Source organism: Acanthopagrus latus, chromosome 21 (assembly GCF_904848185.1).
Source record: "Acanthopagrus latus isolate v.2019 chromosome 21, fAcaLat1.1, whole genome shotgun sequence".
Lineage (NCBI taxonomy): Eukaryota > Metazoa > Chordata > Actinopteri > Spariformes > Sparidae > Acanthopagrus > Acanthopagrus latus.
In genome coordinates, this window is record NC_051059.1 from 16,960,689 (window position 1) to 16,983,168 (window position 22,480).

General features: G+C 43.9%; 1 protein-coding gene across 1 annotated transcript in view; it reads right to left on the reverse strand.

Annotated features, from left to right (window-relative positions):
- The window catches only part of agap3 (ArfGAP with GTPase domain, ankyrin repeat and PH domain 3), a 131,776-nt gene that overhangs the window by 91,277 nt on the left and 18,019 nt on the right, over positions 1-22,480 (reverse strand). The gene's annotated exons all lie outside the window — the stretch shown is intronic.

The following is a 22,480-nucleotide window of genomic DNA, read 5'->3' on the forward strand; positions in this document are numbered from 1 at the left end:
GCAATAAGTGGGCATTTAATGAGCAAGAGAGAAATATGCAGCACTTGAGGCCTCTTGAATGCACTTTATAAAAAGAATCTCGCATGCAGAGCATGAACAGTGTCCATTATTATTCTGGATTACTGCCTCATTGAGATCTGAAGTGTCATAACCTCCTACACCTCCAACCCATGCTAACTTTGCAGCAATTGATTTTTCCCCCTGCCACTGAAGTTGATTGTTTTAGACTATAATGCACACAAACACAAACACACACACACACACACACACACACACACACACACACACACACACACACACACACACACTTGTGTAACCCAAAGTGATATATGCTGCCTAACGAGCTGAGAATTTCACTTTGGGGCTACTTGAAAACAATCCTAAAGCAGCGAAAATCACACAAGGCCACGTTCTCCTCCAGGTTCTCCACTACCGCCTCCTCCTCCTCCTTCTCTTCCTCCTCCTCCCTCCTCTGTGTCTCTTCATCTTTAACTCAATCCTGTCCGCCCACATCTCCACCCTCCACCCCCCCATGCCTGCTGAACACTGCATCAGCAGCATCCCCAGGAGGGAGACCTGTTCTTTAACTAGAGCGAATAACGAACGAATAACCACACACACACACACACACACACACACACACACACACACACACACACACACACACACACACACACAAAGCCCACCAAGAGGCACCGGCTTCATCTGCACCCACACTTTCTGGGGAGATGGCATTCTATAATGTGATTGTCTGTTATGTAACCCAGTGTGATAAATAACTGCAGACATTCAGGATTAATGAAATTCAGGGGAAGCCCCCCCCACACTGCCTGCTCTACAGTACTAGGAGAAGATGCTATTTTTACTCTAGGCATCTCCATAGGTACTATAGTTTCTGAGGTCGCAAGGCTGCCCGCCCCTCGGAGGAGCACACACTGCTGCAGTGCACTATTTCTGGGCTGCTGGCAGGAGGAGACAGGTGTGAGCTCTTGTGGAGGGAGAAACCTGCTGAAAGGTGTTATAGCACTCCACCGCTTCAGGGCTGCTGATGGTGGAAAGATGCCGCGTTGTGCAAGAAATATCTAGGAGCCCAACCTGCCCTGTTTCACCTGACGGGGGCAGTTTACACAGTTGACTCAAGGTCAGTGTCTGTAGCTCAGAAGGTGAAGGCTCGGGCAGCTTGCTGTTATTTGTGACTGATTAGCCCGTTTGTCTGTGTTGAGTCTGCGGCCGCTGCTGCTGGTGCTGCATGCCAATGAGATCAGCACAGCAGTGTCAGTTTTGCGCCTCATCACAGTGACAGCTGCAGGATGGCCGACATTATGTCGACATCAGTCTCCCTCCTCTTCTAACACAAACCTCGTCTGTCTGGAGAAACACAGGGCCGCTGCATTCTGAGGGCTGATAAAGAACTTTATGAAGGATGATAGAAAAAGATATCAGAGGTGACTTTTTATCATAATGGATATCAGAAGTGTACAGCAAAAAGAAAATGGACATACGGTACATTAGTATGCTGATGTTGTGTAGTAGAGCAGTGGTTCCCAACCTCATGGCTATGACCCCTTAAAAAGGTCCAGTGTGCAGGATGCAGGGGTCCGCCATGTTTCTAAAGTAGCCCAGAACAGACAAACCAAATGCTTGCTCTGGAATCAGTTCGTCCTATCGTTGTTTGTCCTAGCTTTGACATCATCTGACTTCCTGACATAGGGGAGTTTTTATGCAACCACTAGCATAAAGGTCAGAAAGGTCAGAATCCTAAACAGATCATGTGGCCAAATCGCAATGATATACATAAATAAAGACCTGTCCCTTGTTGGTAAATCCCTGTCAAAGGCAAAGTCAAACGAAAACTAAAAAGCATACAGTTTTGGGCAGTTTCGGGACATTTTGGGAAATGATGTAACAGGAAACAAATGGAATGAAAGCTGAACGGGCTCCAGTGAAATGTCTATGAACAGAAGTGAAACAGGTTTTTCCCAAGGACTGCCACAAACAAGTCCGTGTTCTTTGATGTCGTTCCTTTGTGCTGGTGTGTAGTCAGACTACCTAATGTACCGGGTGCCATTGAACGGGATCAAACAGATGATTAAAGTCCCTGAAAGCTAATAAAACTGCTCAAGTTCAAAATGAAAACAAGTGGAAAAAGGGGGTCACTTCTGAACAATTACCACAAGTGAAGAAGAAAAATGGATGATACCATCATTCGCACTCGCTTCATTCCGACTGCAGCAGATTTAATCATCAGCTCTAACTACAACACGCATGTACTCAGGTTGTTCTGACGCCAAAGCGATAATCTCTCATCTACCGGGAGACAAAGCCTGTCAAAGTTACTGTCAGAGTGAGTGATTATTTTCACCTTTTCGACCGCTATATGACAACGGTGAGGTGATCAGAGTCAAAACTGATTTCATTCTAACGAGTCAATTAAAAGAGTGCTGTTCTAAAACCACCTGATAAGAATTGGCTCCTTGCGGAAGGCGCTGGAGACGGCCTGTCCGTCGGCGATGTTCTCTTACAGTAAACAAAAAGTGTTGCGAGACGAGCGACAATGTAAAAATATTTAGGGGAAAACAAGCGATTGTGTAAGTGTCAATCTTGACAGTAATTTCCTGTCGCTCGAAAAATGGCAAATTAACTTCTTGTGCACACTGTGTAAGGAGGTAAATACATGTTTGCTTGCGAAAATACTTGACAGATAAGCAGCTGCTCTCGGGATTCAGCCTGATTTGCGCCGGCTTTCCCTTCCTCGGCGCCAAGTAGACACTGCTCGGGAAAAGCACACACAGAGAAAAGTCACGACACATGCACATCCAAACACCGCCGACGATCCAGAACTCTGTACGCTCGCTGGGATCTTTGCGGGGCCCGCCAGCCGCAAGTGAACTCTCCGGACTGTTCTAATGTCTGTTCTAATAATAAAAAAATATGTGGGAGAAGGTTTGCTAATTATCCTCTTCACATGTAAATAGCTGCTCGGTCTGCTGTAATCTGCTGTTGCCATCTCCATGTCTCCTACTGGTCCAGCAGTGACTCACGCTGCGATGGATCTGAGGCCTTCAGAGTCATCCATCTATCAAGGTATTCACAAAGCGACGCTTACTCACTCGCGAGTAACGTCACCGCGGAGCCTTGTATGCGTGTTAGCATTATGAAGTGGGAACCCTCCAGCTCATTTTGCGGCATATTAACAGAGGAAACAGCCACGTATTTCAAAAGCTAATGTGCGGCCCACGAGAGGTGCGACTTCGATGTTTCCATTTGGGTCCATCGGCCCTGATATAACCGAGATAAACAACATTACTATCGTTTTAAGATCATTATAGGGCCACTGGTATGACAATATAATAGCATAATAAAGCAAAGTACACCCTCTTAAATGTGATGTTTATCCGTTGTGTCACATTCATGAGCTACTGGCTGGTAACGTCCCCACCATCAGTTTATAAGGCTTTGTGAGTAATGAAAAAAAAAATCTTATTGAGTACGTAGCTGTACAGAGGGCTAAATGCTTTCTGAAGCAATCACTTTTAGAATAAATAAAAAAATATTCTTTTTCATGTGAAAGAAGGTTATATTAAAGGCTGAGTCATACATTTGTACGATCAAAGACCAAAGAAGGGCTGAAAGATTTGAAGAGTTTTCTTTGTTTCGCTGGCACAAAAGGGGGAATAATCAACGACAGGAACCTAATAAATGACAACAAAAGGAAAACTGTATCAGCGTCAGCCATCGGCCAAATTGTTATTTTAAACACTGGTATCAGCTGAGAAAAGAGCTGGTATTGATGATAATAGATACAGCGATCATGTTTATAGTAAACATATGGAAATATCATGCTAATCACCCAGCCCATTCATTATGGTGTGGATCAACTGTCTATGTTTTCATGTAGTTGCCTTTTCACTACTCATTCAGCGTGATTATTACAGCAAACTAGTTAAAGTTAAAGATTCATTTGATTTAAACATTTTGATGATATGGTTGTCATGGGTGCATTTGCTGAATGATAATTGCAAAAGGGAAATCTGATATGGAAACACCTGTAGCCCAGAGCTGCAACCCTAGCAACTAAATTTTCATTTTTAAGAATATTCAGACACTGGAAAATAGAAACACATACAAATAATCACCAACGGTCACACAAAAGCACCCAAGTCATATGTCATGTCATTGTCCGTAACTGCTTATCCCTTTCCATGGGGTCGCGGGGTGTTGCTGCTGGAGCCAACCCCAGCCTTGTCTCAGGGTGAGGGCAGGGTGCTCCCTGGACAAGTCACCAGCTCATCGCAGGGCCCTCACTGATGAGCAATGTGGGGTTCAGTATCTTGCTCAAGGACACTTCGACATGCAGCCCAGCCTTGCCAGGAGCTGGGATTTGAACCAGCGACCTTCCGATCACTAGTCGACCTGCTCTACCCGCTGAGCTACAGCCGCCCCCTAATTGCTAATTGTTTTGGCATCCCTGTGGCCTAAAACACAACAGGCAAAATAATCAAGGTCATGTGCATATATGTATAAGTTGGTGAGACATGTACAATAAAATATGTATGATAAGTCCTTTACTTAAATGTAATGGTTGGCTGATTTGTCTTCCCAGAGAGTGTGACTAAAATAACACCGCTGGGGAGAAAAACTCAAAATGTACGAATGTCAGAAAAGGACATCTTCAATTAAGTACACATGCCACTTGAGGGGGGGATAAGTCCCCTTGCTGTCCCCATCCGCTCAATCAAAGAAGCAAAAAAAAAAAAATTAATGAGAAATTTGGTCAGTGGAGTGATAAGGACAGAACATTACTCTGACACGCTCGCCCTTTTTTCCTTCGGATGCTCCACATGGAACGGATAGTGACCGGAGCGCAGAAGCATCTGTGCGCAGCCCCTGCACAAGGGACAGCTGCAGAGAGCAAACAAATAGCTAATCTGACTTTAGCCAACAACTGAGCGCTGCCTTGACACAATAAACGGAAGAGATCCGTCTAAATCCCGACATAAGCTCTGCCCACGTACTGCGCGGAGACGGGCGTAGCACAACAGAGACCCTCTATTCCTCCATCCCCACCGGTGCTCGGTCGTAATAGCGTTTGCTGCTGCAGTGCCTCTTTTGTAGTCTCCCTTCAATTTGAGACGGCGCACCTATTTTGTGTCTCTGTCGGTTTCACGTCAGGAGGTCAAAAAGTAAAAAAGAAAAAAAACTCTCCTGGTGTGTGTGCGGTGGCGGAGCATCACCACAGGGGGTCACTGTTGCTGTAGGAAAACACTGAGTATATTTAAGCAGACGACCCTAAAATTGTTTGCAGTTATGGGCCCTCCTGGTTGCACCGAGAGGAAACGTAGAAAAAATCTCAAAGATGAACTAATGAGTGAGGATATTTTTCACAATCCCTATTTCCTTGTAGCCATCCAAACACATTGCCTGCTCGTGCTTCCTAAAAACCCGTGCTAAAAGATGAATGTGGTGACTTCATGTTCTCCAGATTTCTGTTTGAGTTTCATGCGCAGATATTTCAGCCTCCAGCCCCACAGAATCGCAGCTCCTCAAAGAGTCAGATCTGCCAGCTTGCTCAGCTCGCTGTGGACGATCCACCACCGGCGTGCACTGAGAGGTTGGAAGACGGATATTACATAAGAAGCTCATCAGTGGGGTAGTGGCCCACGCACTCCGCATCCTCTGGTGGAATCTCTTGCTGTTGATCGGCCTTCTCAGTCAAAGTAAGAACAAAATGGCTGAGGTGACTGGCTGAGGAGGAGGCGGGGGGGGGGGGACTGCAGCAAGGGAGGGCTGCAAATTTACGTGAATAATTAGCCATTAAACAGACGCTGCTGGATGGAAACGAACCGGGCGGCTATATGATTTGGGAGGAGTGGCAGCCGACGTCCTCCCCCCGCTCACTCGACATATTTACAACAGGAGATCAAAAGCGACACAGAGGGGAGCGCTAATTAGGCTCCTGCAGCAAAACAAACATCCTCTATTCATTGCATTGACACATGTACCTATGGAGATTGTTGCAGTTTCCACGTTCACCCAAAACCTTTCATAGTCTTCAATAGTCGAGAGTCACGTTTTTTGTGGGGTTTTTTTGCCACACAAACTGCAGAGTGCGGTCAGGGAGGTTTTCACTGTGGTTAGAGCGAGCACTAATGTAAAAACCACACCATCCTTGACCTTTAACACGCGGCCGCAGCTCTGTGCTCTCTCACTTTCGCAGGATTCGCAGCCCTGCGCGTGTCCCGGTGAGACACAAGAGCAAACTGAGATGCTGCTGCAGCGGCGATCATTTAAAGTCCCTCCACGTGTTGCGACGGTTAACTTCCTGAACAGAGGTACGTTATCTATCTAGAACGTTTCAAGCGCCATTTTAAATGGGGCTGCAACTTAGGATTCTTTTCAGTGGTGGTTAATACGTCTGTTCCCTTTTCAAATGGTTAATGGATAATTAATCGTTCGGCCTATAAAAATGCCAGAAAACAAGTCAAAACAAATCAAAAAGGCCACAATTTCATCAAGTTTTTTGTCTTCAAGTTGCCCGTTTTGTCCTTCTTTAAAGTGGCAACAGACAACTTTTTCCCCCACCAGCATTTTCAAGTTGTATTATTGTTGGCGCCGCTGTCGCAAAGACACCTGGATGATTGTGTTTTCTTCAGAATTACAAATGCCAACAACGCAGGACAAAAACTTGAGATGAAGCATTTGGTCCGTAATAGAAATGGATTGCCAGTAAACCTTCCTCCACCCGGGTGAAAACTGAATAGTGATGATCAGGCTCATGGGGAACCAACGTAAACACTGACGGCTTTATTATTCTGCATATCTTATATCACACTGTGCACTCAACATTTATTTCATAGTTATACGTTGAAGCAGAAACCTCACCCATTGCCAGTTTAAGTGCCTGCAAAAATTTAACCTATTTCAATGATTGCGTAATTCTCTTTAAGTCATTTTTTCAACGTTCACAAATTCCTGAGGCTTTTCTCTGTTATATGTGAATGTTGTTTTGGACTGTTGGTTTAATAAAAAGAGAACCCCTGATGCTTCAGCTTGGTCTGGCAAAGTTTAAGAAGAATCTTTTTTCGATTCCGATCGCTCTTCATTTGAATGATCCGATATTGATTCATAAAATCCCGCGATCGATCTTTCAATCAATGCCTTTCCCCGCTGATGCTTGACTTAGGGTCCAAAAACTAACAAGTTACCCAGTGCAAAATGTGGGTAGATCATCTGTTTGGCGAGTAAATCTAAATAAGCCGACGGATAAAATGTTTGTACCAAAAACAGCCATGTGATTAAAAACTGAGCTGAGAGTCTCTCCCGAGTTCTGGTGTCATTAATCACAACAAAATCCCGTTGATTTCTCCACAGGCAGATCACAAAAAACACAAATCTGCAAAACTATTTGATTAAAATGTCGATATAAATATGAATATTTTTCTGACAATTTACGGCATTAGATGGCTCAGGATTTCATATTTCATATTTCATATATACAAATACAAAGAGAATTCCAATCAGAGCTTGAAATAGGCCAAGCAAAATCTAGATTGATGGGAATATAGTGGAATTGGGACCTTGTGAATAAGATTTGATCTGACAGCTTTACACCTTGGACTTGTAGATCTTATAAAGAGAACTCCAATTGTTAACATATTCGTTAGCTGAGGCCCTACAGAATACCAGTTATCTTTGGGGTTTGTTGACCAGACGACAGAAACAAGTGATTAAGTTGGGCTTGAGGAGATATTACACGATTTATTGATGTTTAGCGTTCAAAAGATGCAGGAATCCTACTGAAAATACTTTGTTAAACCAGCAAATCCTTCCATCTCAGAGGCAGGGACAAAAAGATTGCCATTTTCTGCTTGCATAATCAATTCTCAAAATAGACTTCTTTCTGATGCACTGCTCAGACAATCAACGATCATCCCAGCAAGAGCTCATCTTGACAAACAAGCCTGATGTGGCACATGACCCACTGCACGCTACGTCCTCAAAAGACAGTAATCTAAAAAGTCGACAGCAGGTGAAGAGAGGACAAATCCTCTTCCTCAAGGTGTTCCCCCGATCGTGATGCTTTCACAAACGGCTGTCTGACTGTGTTACGCCACAAAAGGCGGAGGGGTGCGACCCGCTGCGGCCCTTCACAATTCCCAGCAGATGGACGAGGGGTCAGCACTGCTGTCAGATCAGCAGCAACGAGCCCCCGTGTGCTGCATGCGCCTGCCTCCGCTCTCACCGGCCCACAAACCCCTGTTGACTCCACGCCCACCTGCCCAACCATCGCACAGGCAACCAGTTGCCTAGGCAACCTCAAAGCCCTCGTGCCTGTTTAAGTGTCAAGACGAATCCTGTTATACATTTCACTTGCACAACATTTTTCATTTTTCCAGTCATCCATTCATTCATGAACTTATTTCAACATCTGCGCGTCTCTTTCTGGGAGCAAACCTGATGCTCAAGCCTTCCCCGAGTGAAGCTGCAACCCGACATGTCAAACGATGATAAAAGACACTCAGACACTGTTTTCTATCAGTCTTACAGATGACAAGGACTAATGGAACTGCCACAGTCTTCTATCTTTACAAAGTAGGCCATGAGCTGTGGAAAAAAAAAAAAACTGATAGAGATCATCTTCAAATAGCTCCGATAGATGAGTGTAATTTGAATTCCAATTACTGTGTGCTATTTCCACCAAAGCGATTTATATGTGCAGGACTGAAGCCGAAACGAAACACAGCAAACGTCCTGATCAAACTCAATTATCAAACACAAATGACTAAGTAAGCATGGTATCGGAAAAAAGGCAAAGTTTCAGCAAAATAACAAGAGCAGGATCGGACTGTCAGCTGTGCGAATAACGAATTGAGTAATACTAACAAATACACTGATATCAGGTGCCCATGGATCTTGACACCTCGGCATACACCCGCATATTTGATGAGTGACGCTATGTGGCTCGGCATATCGGAACATCATAATTACTTTTTCTCCAGGGCCGTTGTTGAAACTGACCAGTGACTTTTCTGTTATTTCATAGCTTAACGTCTTGGAGAAAGAGACCAGAAAAATGTGTACACGGAGGAAGTTATCCTTCAAAAAAACATGCGTTTAATGTTGGGAAAGGGTTATTTCCACCCAACTCATGCCTTGCTAAACCTAACCAAGTATTTTTCTTGCCTAAACCTAACCAGTAACAGAAAACTGTGAAGACACGGATATTTGATGATAATTCGGACACATCAGTAGTGTCTTAGTTTAAGCCTGTGGTTTTTGATACATCCTGTTTTATTATGAAGTTCTATTCTCGTGTGTCTCTTTTCATTTTCCATTTCCTCCCTTTGTCTGTTTGCTTGCCCTTTTCACTTCTCGCCTGTGTTCTATTAGTAAAGCATCCATTGTATATTTAGGTCCTTGTCTTCTGCTCTCTCTTTGACATTCCAGTTCCATTTTGCCCTTAGGTTGTTCCTGTGTCTCCCTTTCCCATCATCCTGTCATGCGTTTCTGGCTTCCTCACATTATAGTAGTTTGTAGTTTATACTTTGCTCACTTCTTGGATTTCTCAAGTTTGATTCCTGCCTTTGGTTGCCTCCATTTCCATTTCGGATCTGGATTCTCTGCTTTTTTCTGTTCGTAAAAGCTTGCTTTTAGTTAAGTTACTTCTCTGCCTGTGTGTTTGCATTTGGATCCCCTTTGTTGAACCACATAGAGCTGCACCGACAAATCAATTAATCGATCCATTGACCAAAAGAAAAATAATCCTTATTATCCTTATTTGTTCATTTTTTGTCTTTCATGATAGTGAACAAAGAGGCTTTGGGTTTTGAACTAAAGAAATCTGAAGACCACTGTGAGGCGCATTTGTCACCTTTTTTATAGAATATAAACATTTAATCAATTAACCAATCATGAAAATAATCGTCAAATCTACAAAAGATAACACAGAAACAGTTTCATGGAAGTATTCACTCGTTAAACCAGTCTACAGTGATTTTTTTTTTTTTGCACAGTCACCCATCACCCAGCATGCCATGGCAGCTTCGACTCTACACCCAGTGTGACTGCTGCGCTGCCATCCGACCAACCAAGCAGCATTTCCTCCCTCCATGAGAATACAACATGGGTTAGGAAATTGGAAAAATGTCTATCCGCTGTTTTGTGTTTTTTTTTTTTTTTTTAATTTGTGGTTTTGTTTCTCAGAGAGGAGGAAGAAGAAAAAAAAAAACAACCAACAGAAACAGAATCACAAGTAACGTTCAGTGCAGCCCAGCTGCTGTTGCATTCATCAATGCCAACGCTCTGTCAAGGGGGGCGTGACACAAACTCACTATGAAGCACATGCATTCACAGCCACAAACACGCAACCGCAAACACACACACACACGCGAGCACACACACGGCTGGAGGCTGACGCTGTGCTCATCAGTGTCACTGCTGCCGAGCCCCTCGCTGCACAAATCGCAGCGGGAGCGCAGACGATGGGAAGAAGAGAATGCTTACATAAAAGGCGAACATAGAAACAAAGGCTTTATGGGATGCAAACATCCCCCTGGCACGAAAACGCACACAAACATATATACAGCATGGCGGAGCAGAAGTCCTACAAATACTTTCCAAACTGGAGATTAGTGCAAAATCAGTGGAAGTCTCTCAAATCAGCCCTTTTTTTTTTTTCCGAGAGGCCGCAATTTCTACACACAGAACACCACAAAATGGTGGTGCAACACAACTGCAGGCTCAACAATTGCACACCCACAGTCTAAAAAAGACAAACAAGCACCTTTATCAAGACCGGCTCAGTGTTTCCATGGGTGTTGTACAGCTTTATTCCTCATTTCTAGGCTACATTCAACAGAGCACTGCTGTCATGCTCTGCACAGCCGCCCACGTTCACCCTTGCCGAGTGCGCGAGAAAGGAAGAGGAGAGAGAGAGAGAGAGAGAGAGAGAGAGAGAGAGAGAGAGAGAGAGAGAGAGAGAGAGAGAGAGAGACAGAGAGAGAGAGAGAGAGAGAGGGGGGGGAGAGAAAGAGGGAGGGAGGGAGAGAGAGAGTGGGAGGGAGGTAGAAGAGAAAACCTTGCTTTCACAGTGAGATCCCAACGATACATTATGGGAGGACAAACCATATTGCTCCATGCTGTTTTTTTTTACGAACCACTACATGACCAAACAATACTCGCACATATTGTACAAATCCGAGGCAGCATGCCAGGCCTTGATTACTGTGGCCCTGGCTGCACGGCTGAATAGAGGCGAAAAAGAAATCTGTGACACCAAGAGGTTCATGTTCTTGATATAATGGGAACATGTTTACCTTTCACAAACTTCAGCAATTTCCTGGTGAGTTGATTTAAATGAAAAACGAAAACTCCTTCTGTTGAGGAAGCCAATTCCAAAGATTCAGGTACTGTTTATCCCCCAGGTCAGAGCTACATTGATTCTTTTTTTCTTCTTCTTCTTTTTATTGGGGGGAAAAGAACAAACTCTTGCCTCCATGTTTTTCCTAACACATGTGAATAACTCGATGCTTCTATGTCTAGACAAGATTCAAATTTAAAACTCTCAACACTGCAGCATAATTATGAAAAAAAAATGTTTTTTTTTTTGTTTTTTTCCGAGACACAGCTTTCATAATTAGGGAGCGGAGAAAGGAAAACAAAGTGCAGTCGTGTTATGTAAGACCAACAATTTTTCCATACTGAAACCTGTTGATCTTTAAATAGTGCGATGGGAGAGGTGGAGACACGCACTGCGCCGGACTACATGAGGACGCTGAGGTCATGTCCTCGGGATGTTTTTGTGAATTTGATGGTGTCGGCTTGGGAGAAGCCTGCAGCCTCCACACGGAGGGAATTTTAGAAGCAACTTGTTTTAATATAAATATATAATAATGCAACATTTTTCACATTCCTCGTTGTCAAGTCGTCCTGAGTGCAGCTTTTTCCTCTTTTATTTTGGCAGCTTTTGGCTCTTCAGATTTGTTTTTTCTCTTGTCATGAATTATTCCCTGTTAGCTGTTAGCCACTCGGTGTTAGGCTTCAGTCTAAGCTGTAAGGCCGCTACTTGATAAACCTTTGGATAAGAAAATACAAAAACAAATGTATATATTACTGTAACTACATGTGAACAGCGACAGAACATTTACACGTATCTGTGACCAGTGCAACTCAGTGAATCAGTGGCTTTACACATTCTCTCACATGTAAAATGCAAATAAAGACAATGCCCACTGCTGTAGCAACTTCTAGCTTACTATCATGTATCAAATGGATATTTAACTGCATTTAAAAAGAAGAACTTTTAAAATTGTCATCATATTTTATCACCTGTGTTATGTATTTGTTGAGTTGTGCACTTATATTATTCCAAATGTTTTTTCCAATACCGTTCAATCCCAGAGAAATCTGCAATGTGTATTCAAGGTAACATCAAGGTGTGTTTCTTTCGGTCGCCTTTTTGCTCCTCGCAACACCATTGTTGTAAATACAAATCCCAGGTGTGTAACAGTTGGTCAGACGTAATGTAGGTGATAACTACTGACAGACTCATTACCTCATTACAATGTTATGTGTTCAAAACTTGAATGTTGCAGTTAACATGAATATAATGCTGTGATCCTGCCCTGTTACTGAAGCTACATAGTGCAGAACAGGGGGTGACGGGGGTCTGATTGAAATGGGACTCATGTTGGATTCGATGGATCCGTGTTAGGATCTGAAGATCCCTCATGACCGTGACCCATATTAAAGCGGCAGGCAGGGATTCCGTCAGCGGCAGGTCATCAGCAAGGATCAGCTCCTCTCCCGGAATCAGACTCATGGCTCATATTCAACACCGCTCGTTTGTGAGCGCACACAAACATTGCCCCCCTTCTCCCTCATCCCCCAGATGGCCTATTATAACTTCCTGTCCTCGTCCCCTCTCCCTGCAGACCACTGAGCTGACAGGATATGAAAGGTGAAAGGGAGGCAGCGTCCACCGGTTTAATACAACTTGTTTGGACGGTTGTTATGGAAGAAACGAAGTGTGAAAAACGGGAGATAATCAGATGTTTTGGCAACAGCGTTCCACCGAGTGAACTAAAAGTTATTTCTCCGTGCAGCCTGAATTTAATCGGGTTTAACCAACCACGGGGGGAAAAAAATGTTCCGTAATGTAGCTTGCTGTATGCATTCAACCTCCAATGGAGAGAGGACGACCTTTGCTCTCCATCATCGCCAATTAGCCAACCTGTACTGAATCAAAATGACAAGAGGGTCAAAGCGGACACTATCTGATGGACTCTCCATTATCTGCAGCGTGAATAGCATTATTAAAAGAATGAAGCACATGGCGGTGAATATACAAGTACAGTATGAACACACGGCTCCAGCGCATCTTTGGGCTGCTTATTTTTCTGCAGCCAGGTAGCTCACACTCTCATTACATGGAGAAAGATGGCTCTCTGCAGTTCAGTGCTCTTCAGGGGAATAAAGCTTGGAGAGAGACCGTGCACCTCTGCTGCAAATTTGACCTTAACTGCTTTATTTAGGTGGTTGCAACGAAAGGAGAGAGCAGAGGATTTATAAATCTGTGCAGCAACAAATATAAAAGGCAAAGATTAGAGAATAACCGCATTGATCCTGGGTGCAGTTTGATTGCAAAAACACCCTCGGAGTGATGCTTCTCTGCGGCCTGAGGCTAATCCACGATCAGCGGATTTGTTCTTATGGGCATGTTTTCGGACGCCAGATGAGGTAGATGTTGTCTTGTTGAGAGGCAGGGCAGCCTACGTCAGCACCGCGGGCCGCCAGCCAACACCACAGAGCGAGGACGCGGGACAGACAAGCATGATCCGCAAAAAGGCCTTTTCCCTCCAGGATTTTCCTCTCGAGCCTGGCAGCGCTCGGAGCCTGAGAGTCTAATTCTGCCACCAGGCCAGTCTCTGGCATCCTCTCCAGATGGTGGTGAACAGGGGGGTGAACAGGGAGATTAGGAAGAGAGTGATGACTGGTTCCTGACTACACATCCGGTGGATGAGTCCCATTCTCCTCCTCCTCCGCCTCCTCCTCCTCTTCCTCCTGTCATATGCCAGGCATGGCCATGGAGACCGGATGCTCCCCTGTCCTTGTGCTCCAGTGAGGTGTTAAGCTGTTTATTAGTGACATGACATGATGCTGCGGTAGCGCTGTAAAAGTCAGGGCAATACAAACACTACGACAGGTTGCAGCCATTAAATGACGGACCAAAATGGAGAAAATGTGGCCCTGCAAAGTAATGATTTGTTTACTCCTCCAATGTCTTGTTTTATTCGATAAAGAACAAACATACTGGTGTAAAACCCAACAGAAAACTTGCCTGACTGTAATTAAAATAAAATTCGATTGGAGCAACAGATTAACTGCTCTGCTTAATAGCATGCAAATCCTTTCCTCACAATAAAAATCACCTTTTTTTTTTTGTTTTTTACTTAAGCCTCATTGTAGATCAGTATTCGTGTGAAAACAAAAACTCGAAATTATTTAAGGCACCGAGTATGTGTGCACGTGCAAGGGAGAGGGAGAGAGACGGTGATGTGGAGGGCACAGCAGAATGAATGAGAGACAGCAAGAAAAAGACCATAAGAGAGCGTCACACCGAATTTCACACCCCGAGGCTGGCAGAGCGAATCGTCTGGGCCCCAAATGCCAAAATTCAGCTAGCGTGGAAAGAGTTGCGTCAGCTTCGATTTTCTCAAACTTTCTGGAAGACTTTCAGGAAGACACTCCCGCCAAAATCCCGCTATGTGATGCTGAAAGAATGCTAGAAAGCGGTGGGAAACAAAGAATCGGAGACTTCCCGCTTTGTTCGGAAAAGCTGAGACAAGGAAAAGTGGCAAATCTTGCAAAAAAAAAAAGAAGAAGAAGAAGATTTCCCGTGCACAACAATACAGGCTCAAAGTGCAAGTGCAGGGAAGAAATATGAATAGAAGCCGAGATGTGACGAAGGGAAACAGATACATATTTTGTAATTTTAAGCCAAATTGCTATCATTACCAATATTCACCCTCTGCACCCTGAACACAGTTATATATCATCAGAGCTGGTAGTCTTGCTACCAGCATCTCCCCTCACAGTCTCTCTAGGATTACATAAAGGGACGGCAAAAGAGAAAGGGGGGGAAGTGGAAGGCAAAGAGGAAGAAGAGATGAGGAGCACTCAGAACAACTCAGGCAAAAGTTGCTGCGTTGTTGCTACTGTGCAGGTTGATTTATGACTCTCCTGTTTTAAGTATAAGGCTGCAGATCTTACACAACTCCATTCAGCAGGAGAAGCCATGAGCCACACTACATGGTGGCACTGAAAGATTCACCCGTGTTACTTTGTCACATCCTGTGATTTTATAGTCATTACAGACACAGGACAGCAAAGGCAAAGAATGACTGGAGCCGTCTGGACCACAAAAGGACCTCCCATAACGCTGGTGTCCACACTCAGGTCTTTAAGCCAATTACAACACATAACAGCATGTGATGCTACACAAGACGGCCAAAAAGCATACTTACAATAATTATGCTCCTTTGATCTGACACAGCGTCGTGTTCAGGTGTGTATTTAAGTAAATTAGGTCATTTTCACAAACACTGCTTAAAGAGCACGAACAGAATTATAAACAGCACGTAATTATAGGCCGTGTGGTGTTGTTGAGGTGTGACCATAAACAATTTCCTCCCATTGCTCAATCAAAGGAGCGAAAAATGCACTTGGCTACAGTCACATGGGACGACTTTGAATGAAGAATCAGATTTATGGATGTACTGATGGTGAACCCCCTGGAAATGTGTCTTCCTGGCAGTGGTGGATTTCATCGTTCAATGTGGAGATTCAGTTCCCGTCGATCAGTTCAGCGGGGAGAATCATTCGTATCCTTTGTTCGTTCGTTGAGTTACGTTTCCGGTACAACATTGTTTAGTGGTGAATCATGTAATGCACAGTTCTCAGCTCCTCGTTCTCAACCGATCGTGCTTACGGTCAACATGACACTGTAGTTCAAGGCAAACACATAGCTGCAGCTTCAAGATTATGTGTACTTTTAGACAACACAACAGTGTGTGTATTCACCTTGACATTAAATTGACATGTATTGAAGGTAAGCCATGGGTGACAGACTGACTTAACGACAACGATGAGCTATGAACGACATGAATTTTTTTTTTTTTTTTTCATGGAAACAGTTGCTATGGTTTCCTGTTTCTCATTGGCTAAAATTCGACTGCAGTGTCCTAAACTCAGCATAGGATTGGCTGTCTCTCAGTCCTCTTCACCACTCTGATAAGTAAACAGTGAACATCACAGCAACTAGTCTGTGACAACAAAAGAACAAACAGTTCATTTGCGTTTAAGACCGGTTCCTTTGAACTGATTTGTTCACAAACAAGCCATCTTTACTTCCCGGAGGTGTGACTGGTTCAGACCAGTCGTCATTACAGAAGAAATACTGTGCTGTCCATTTGTGCAACAGTCAGATTCTAACTTTTTGTAACTGTAACTCAGAATAGTCCTTCGGTAGCCTCACGCACCCATATATGTGAGTCGTGACAGACATAAGTTAAGTTTTGTAGCTGCTAGCACCCGAGGGCATGTACATACATGCTAAAAGCTAATAAAAGCAAAGGGAAATAGTTTTAGGGTCATCTATGTCTTTTGGCCCCGACTGAAATACTGTACAATCATTCATGTTCAACTGAGTATTAAACTGAATGACCTCACCTCAATCTAGCGCCATCGTGAAGTGAAAATCTGACCTGGTCAGATAAAACATCTCGGTTTAGCGCTAAGTTCCTACACAAATTGAGGAGCTTCCCATCATTCATTCTGTGTTTAGCAAAAAGTGTGCATGCTCACAAGCTAAACTCAGACAGTGGTAACATCATGGTAAACATCTTACCTGCTTAGCACTAGCATTTAACTGCGCAGGGCTAGTGGCTGCTGACTTTCGTCTTGTTCTCTAAAGGCAGGAACACACCGACCCAACTGGTGGACGTCTGAAGCGTTTGGGGAGACTCGGGTGTTCGGGAAACAAATTTGTGCTCAAAGGTGTGCTCAGCTGCGTTGGAGGCTCTCAGAGCCGCGCAGACGTTGTCCTCTCCGACTCAACAAGTGAAGTCTGACGAGGCTGGCTGTCGGCCGTCTGAGCTATTGGATTCTCTGATTAGCGGTGCGCTAGCGAATCAGCGCGATGTGTGGGAGGGGCGGAATACTGTGTGCGCTTTGTTTTTCCACGCACTCCGTTCTGTCGTCATGTTTTGGAGCACTGGCGCGAGACTGGCCGTTATATCCATTCAGGACGAATTAATCTATGTTTGTTTGGTGCATGATTAGTATGCAGCTGTTGTTGTCCGAAATAGTTAAGTTTCGTTTTGATCTAAAGTAAAGAGAGTTGCGTGTATAAACTTCTCGTCAAGCGTCTTTTTTATACACTAGCCACCCGCTTATTGCATCTCGCGAGAGCGCAGAACGTGGAAGCGGTGTGTTCAGTTCAACTTTTCAGAGTTGGTCAGAGAAGAAGCAACAGAGTGGTCGGATAAAGGAAGTCGGCTGTTGGTTTGAGTCTGGGCGGTGTGTGGGGGTTAGAACATGTTTCGATTATATTCTGTGTTGTAACATATTTTGATTTGTGGATATATGAAAACACTGACACACTGGCTCATATTAACCGTAAGCCTTAGTAGTTAGCGGATTCTAGCGAGTAACTTAAGGTAGCATCTTTCAAAACAACAGCAGACAAAAGCTGTGTCCCAATTTAGGGGCCGCAGCCTTCGAAGGACGTGGTCTTCGCACAACATCGTGATTCACATGCATCCTTCGAAGGATGCAGCCCCTGAATTGGGAAGCAGTTAAAGACAAGATTAGCATTTGTGACTAATCTTGGCTATTCAAGAAGCTAGCAAGATGAAAAAGACTGATGTGTTCCTCTAAAACAAAGCTGAAGGGAAAGTGGCCAGAAACATGATGCATGGTATCTAATTTGGTGAATTACAAGTAACCCTGTTTCTACAAAACGCCTTCCTGGACAACCCTAAAGTAATATCAAAAGTGGCAGTGAGTCTTAAACTGCAGTGAGAGACCAAAATAATGTGTTGTACTGATAACTGTAAAATCCAGTCCCTCCTTTTGCCCTTCACAATTACAAATGTGTAATAGAACTCAAATTTGAAAAGAGCACTGGGCTGAATGAATGAGGGAGTGGTGTGATTCTCAAAATAAAATCAGACGATAAGCGGCGCCTATAATTGAGTTCTACAGTTCAACTTTGATTTGTGTTTATGGTTTTGAGAGACAGGAAATATCTGATTAAAACACGATTAAATAAAACCCAGATCAGCACAGATTCATTTCATGACCTCTAATCGTTTGTCATAATCTGTTTCTGTGATATAGAGCTGCAGTACATGTTACATTCCTTTTTACTGCACGCACCCTTTTAGATGTTTATGTGGCCACTTTGTCCGTGTCAATATGATGACAGAAAGTAATTAAGAAATGGAAACAAAGTCCGAAACCCTTCTTCAAGTGCCAAGTAGAGCTTCAAACAAGCTCCAAACCACAGACTGCAGCTCGGCCGCAGGGATCTATCAGTCCATAAAATCAAAGCTAACTGGGCCATGTGAGCCAGTGCACATATGATATGATAAATACTGAATCCATTGCAAATAATTGAAATAAGGTTATTATTGTGCCGAGAAGGACCGAGAAACGTGAATGGGCTTTGCGCTGGTGGGTTCATAGTTATCAGGGATGACTCAATCGCTCGCAAAATGGGCCAAATTATGTGCTTGCGGTATGTTCCCGACGCACAATGAGTTCCCATTCAAGTGTGATGTGACTCCTACTGACTGCTGCCCCATTTTCACCGGCTCGGTGCAGCACCCCAAGCTGCCTGTGATCACACGTATACCTGAGATACACGAGCTGCAGTGTTGTTCTCCCGCTTGTGACGGCACCATCAACCAAGCTGTGTTAGATAAACTGATTGGCTCAGGTCACTAGAGACAAATCTTCATCGGCTTTCGGTAATTTTGTTGCTCCTGTACTGAGCAGACTCTGGTTTTCGAGTTTGTTTTTTTTTTTTCCTCACTCCTACGTCCATGTTCTTGATTTCTAATCCAACAGAAAGTAGCGTCACTGTTAGCAACACATTTCACCGTGCCATTCCCGTCACTTGTGCCGTGCCAGGCTCGAACCGCGACCGCTCGTTGGCGTCCCGACCGTATGGAAATCCTGCATGAAGAAGAGCGTCCTCCACTGCAGATGTACACAATAATTACATGGCTGGCTTAGCAAGAGAAGAGGCGCAGGCGGATTGGACAAATTGCTATGTGTTATAAGTGGGAAGGAAGTAGGCCAGCTGAGAGGATGGCATCCCCATCTGGGATCCTCTCTGGAGGTTATGACTGTGAGCAATCCCCCATGCTCCAGAAGAGGGTCCAGAAAGCCTTGTGTTCCCCTAAGATCTCCTAATACATCATCGGGGCTGCCCTGCTTATAACCTGCCCGGGGCTATATGCTCCTTTCCCTTTTCACACACCATATGTCAGAAATAATAACACTGGAAATCTATTCAGAAGCAAAGGGTAATGTGTCCCCCTTTCTGTGCACTTGATTCTTCCAACAGATTAGAAAGCCAAATCGGCCAAGTCAACATATTAGGAGGCTTATGGGTAGTTTGGCTGCCTTCACATTGAGGGGGGAAAAAAAGGTCTCAGAGAGTAAATCTCTTTGGGTTTTTTTTTACTCAAGAACACCAAGTATTTCTGTAGTTCTTATTCAGTCCTCTTAGACTCATGACACTCAGTTCACCTGCTGTCACACACAGTGTCAGATGGCCGTGACCAGGAAGCACAGCCTGGCTGACACACAGGTGCTGTTTGACCAAATTTAACAGCGGTGTATCCTTCACAACAGTATATCGCTGGTGAGGCAGCTGACAAGCCGGAGACCAATGTTCACAACAACATTTCAACTTTTGTAGGTGCGAAATCTTGGGATATTTTTAACGAGATGCCAGGACAGTTTCTAGCCGTATTAGTGGAACGCAACCAGGTATTTTTGATGACATACCAGGATATTTTCCACCTCTGTTTGTGGCAAATAAAACACATATTTTTGATAAGTTAACTAGATATGTTTGACGAGATGTCACAGCACCTTCCAGTCATGTTTGCAACAGATCAGGGAGCTTTTGACGAGACCTTGGAGCAACTCCAACCGGATTTTTGTGCCTAAACCAGGACCATACGTACAGCATTTCACAACATAAATTTGAAAGTTGAATCACCAAAAACACATAATTGAAACATGAAGTGAATGTTAAGTTTCAACATATCCGTGATTGGCAGGCGACTTGCGAACAGACAATATAACTGTACATCCTGGTATCTAATAATACGGTCACTGCTTTTGTGTCCGTGTGATCATGATGGCCTGTCTTTCTTGAGGCTTACCTGCAAGAGTGATGATGTTGGGAATCCATCAAGGTGGACCACAGGCAGCGACAGCATGAGGGAGAGGAAAAGAAGAAAATCAATGAGATGTTCGATAGCTGTTAAGCTGAAAATAAATCAGTTGGTCAGATCTCAGTGGGTTACTCAATAAGGCAGTGTCGTCCATTATGAATCAATGATATCGTTTTGCTTATAGGTATGACCTAATCTAGTAGTACATGACCCTTGCGCACCTTTCAAAAGAAATCTCCGCCAGCCACCTGACTTTTGGAGGTTTTGTTTCACTGGTGTACTAATTAGTGTGCTCAGTTACAGGTTTAGTGTGTTGACAGTCGCTTATGATGCCGCAATCTGTCCAAGGTAACTCAATAAAGGGAGTTGAATTATGTATCTCAAGATATTAAATGAATAATTCATGAAATCATGACAGAGAGACACGAGTTGTCAGGAAGGGCTTTATCCGGTAGGAGTCCCCATATGGTTGACATTTTCACATTTCTGCAAGATGTCAAAAATAATTTGAAGATGTCTGACAACGCGGATCTGTGATAGACTGAACCTTTTCACCTTTGTGTTGTTGCGTGTCAAACTTGAATAGCGGCATCAAAATCCTACACTTCTATGTGTCTTTTCGAGATCAGATGACATCCCTGTTTCAGCTGACATCATGTCGATGTAATCAAAGACGTCGCTTATTGAGTTTGGATAATCTTGGCCTGTGCAGTTCGACCTCCAGTCGACAGAATCTGCTGACGAGCAGATGCTTAATTGAGTTAGTTGACTCTCCGTCCATCCAATCAATCCGGGCCCCTCTCCCCTCTGCTGCGATCTGACCCGATAGCAACCGGCCTGACACATGACGAAAATCTCAGAAAAAAAATGCCACCGGACATAATGTCAGGAAACACTTTGTGTCACCGCCCCACATTTACAGTAATCTTCTGTCCATTCTGAGCCATCCAGGTCCGACAGAATAACGGAGTACTAGCTCAACCTTTATCTAAACATTCAGGTGCTCAGCTTCTTTTGCTTCTCTGCTTCTTGTGTTTGCAGAATATGGTTGATACTTGGTGAAACAGAACGTGTTTTTCAACATTTCATAACATTCCGAACACGGAACATTTAAAATCTCATGCATAGAGCTCTTCGTGAGCGAGTGATCCAACAAAAATGCGAGTTAGAGTGGGTGTTATTTTCTCCAGATGGACACAAGAGGACAAATGATCCAGGATGTTCAAGCAAGGCTCTGTAGAAACAACCAAACAAACCGAACTGCTTCCATGCTGAGGACAAATGAATGTGTTTAGTGCCTCTTCTCCATTTGGACTCTCACGTCCAATATCTCACTGTCATCAAAAAAAAAAACCACTCCATGTTTGGCTTTGCGGCAGCTGTCTCCCCCCCCCCCGTCCTCAAGACAGTGCAGGCTGAGGTGTTGCATTGCTCAGCACGGGTCATATGCAACCAGAGGAATTTTCAATGAGTCATCAGCATACCAGTTAATTCACACAGTGTGCATCATATAATAGCTCACTCAGTTCTGCCTGCAGTCAAGTACCTACGTAGGGATGTGTTTTGGGACATTGTGACCACCAAGACACGTGTACCAGAAAATTAAAGCGGCAGGTCGTGGAATAAAAGCACAACTGGGAGACATGATGTGGTGGGAGGGCCTGACGGTAGCTTTTATCTAGGGCGGCAAGTGACGGTTACCCTGCCGACAACTTTATAAATCAATTGTGTAACAAACAAAAAAATTAGAAATTAGTGAAAAATGTCTGTGATGATTTAGTTGAAATTCACTGTTTTGTTGATATTTACTTCACTACCATACATGACAAAGAAAAGCAGCAAATACTTACATCTGAGAGTATCACATTTTGGTAACTGATCATTATTTCCATTTAAATTTGATTATTTTCTTGATTAAAAGGGGCTCTATGTGACAACTTGTAGCAATTTGTATGTAGTGTATCACTTTTTTATCGGCCATATGTGAGTGGATTGTAACATGAGGC